This window comes from Dendropsophus ebraccatus, chromosome 1 (assembly GCF_027789765.1).
Source record: "Dendropsophus ebraccatus isolate aDenEbr1 chromosome 1, aDenEbr1.pat, whole genome shotgun sequence".
In the NCBI taxonomy this organism is placed as follows: Eukaryota; Metazoa; Chordata; class Amphibia; order Anura; family Hylidae; genus Dendropsophus; species Dendropsophus ebraccatus.
The window spans coordinates 125,995,113-125,997,430 of record NC_091454.1 but is presented as its reverse complement, the minus strand read 5'-3'; the positions used below and the strand labels follow the sequence as shown (position 1 = coordinate 125,997,430).

General features: G+C 39.7%; 1 non-coding gene across 1 annotated transcript; it reads right to left on the bottom strand.

Annotated features, from left to right (window-relative positions):
- Positions 1–382: 382 nt before the first annotated feature.
- LOC138780875 (U2 spliceosomal RNA) lies at positions 383–573 on the bottom strand. The gene has a single exon (XR_011361366.1). It is a non-coding gene; the product is annotated as a U2 spliceosomal RNA (small nuclear RNA).
- Positions 574–2,318: the final 1,745 nt, after the last annotated feature.

Here is a 2,318-nt window from a genome sequence, read left to right as displayed (position 1 = left end):
TAAATGGCCCATAAGTCTCCACATGTATTTATGATGCTCATCTTAAAGGGATATTTCCATCTAAACTTATAAAGTTGAGTTAATTAAACATTTTTGAAAATATATTCCTGTAGCAAAGTAGCTTCCTTCTCCTTATATATCCTCTCCCTTCCTCTCTATACATTTACACTATACCTATATGTTCTCCATCCAGATCACAGCTTTTAGAGCAGAGTGGTGGTTTTATGACCTCCTTTGGGAGAAACAACCTCCAAAGACAGTGTCAGAGCGCTGCATATTCTTATTTATTTAACTCTCACATATTCCACAGGCTATAATCTCCACAGAAAAATGCAAAAATATAAGATATACCCTTAGGGCTCATATATAGTTATATATTTTTTTCTTGTGCACTGAACCTGGAAGCACTGCAATACCTGGTCAGTGCCTGGAGAGGACAGAGCAAGCTCTTTTTCCATCTTCCTGTTCTAAAAATCCATGTAATATATGGTCCCCAGATAGGGGACGTATCAGATATTACACTGATAAGAACAGATACTACACTTGATCTTAGCCAAAAGGCCGAGAAGCGATACACAGTTTACGCCTACAGGATCCGCAGCAGATCTGCAGCAGTTTTGATGGTGCAGATTTGATGCTGCGTTCAATTATTTAAATGAAATCTGCTGCGGATCCGCAGCAGAAAATCGGCTGCGGATCCTATAAGTGTAAACGTACCCTTAGGCTGGGTTCACACTACGTATATTTCAGTCAGTATTGTGGTTCTCATATTGCAACCAAAACCAGGAGTGGATTGAAAACACAGAAAGGCTCTGTTCACACAATGTTGTAATTGAGTGGATGGCCGCCATATACGTAGTGTGAACCCAGCCTTAGGGTGCATTCACACGTACTGCAGCAGATTTGATGCCGCAGATTTGAAGTTGCAGATTCAATGCAAAGTAACTCTGGGCCATCAAATCTGCTGCGGATCTGCTGCAGATTCAAATCTGCGCCTTTAAATCTGCTGCAGATCCTGTACGTGTGAATGCACCCTTAGCTTAAGTTGACATTTCACATGCAGATATTTTGCTGTGGACATTTAACCCATTAATGACCAAACCAAAAATGGCTTAAATGAGCAGACCAGTTTCCATTCTTGCCCTTTCGTTCTTTCTTCCTCGCCTACAAAGGGCTATGGAACTTTTATTTCTCCATCTACAGGGTCATGAAATTTGAGAAAAAAATAATTTTTTTTTCAGGAAAAAGTGTACTTTGTAAGAGTGCCTTCTATCATAAAATGTAGGACTGAACCTCAAAATTATTATTCATGAAATTAAGAAAATATTGCCATTTTTTCCTGGGTTTCCATGTCTACCTAACGCACTTTTTCTAATGTTTTACAATTTTCTTTTGCAAATAACTATTATTAAAATTGCTCTATAGTGACTCTTATAATGAATTTATTTTTTCACACACAAAACTGTATGGAATATAGAGCCAGACTCTATAAGAAGATTGGGGAGCAGACTGCCCGTCGGTAAGTATATCCGGCAGTATGGGAAAACGATCGCGATCCCTACAGTCACACTGCGGGGTCCTGATCGAATATTTATAGGTGCAACTCCTGTCACACTTAAATGCTGAAATCGCATCATTTAAGGTCTTACTGACAGAAGGCAGCATGATTAATGCAGCCCATCATTAACAGTGAGGACACCATACTCTCTATGAAACAAGCGCAGCTCATGAGCTCACTTCATAGGGCCCCCTGGATCCTATGGCATACCACTACATCATGGATCATTTAGGAACAGGTGGCCATGCCATACCGGTACGTCATGTGTCGTCTAAGGGTTAAAACAATCCAAAGTTTATCCTTTCATATAAACATCTATTGTTCAAGACAATCATTCAAGAAAACCATTGCTTGTCATTTAATAAACGATCGCTTCAGGGATTAATCCGTACAGGAGACATGATTTAGTATGGTTCAGCCTGGAGGAAAATCTGTCCAAAGATAGCTAGTACTAACCAACTAAAATGATGCTGCTTATCTCACCCAGTGTTTCCTAGACATTTGGGAAACAGGACTTCGAAGCTCCTGCCATTATGATTCATTATGATGCTAGGAGCATCAAACTGCATAAATGTTTGCACTACTATACTGACACAGCGCAAGATTTAAACTGATTCAGAGCTCCCGGCATCATAATAAATGATGATGCCAGGAGCTCTGAGGTCCGGTCCACACAATACTGTCTGTGCACAGGCAGTATTTTGTAGACATATGAATGCCCACTTAGTGGAAAAAAACTGATTTGAAATACTAGTTTTTA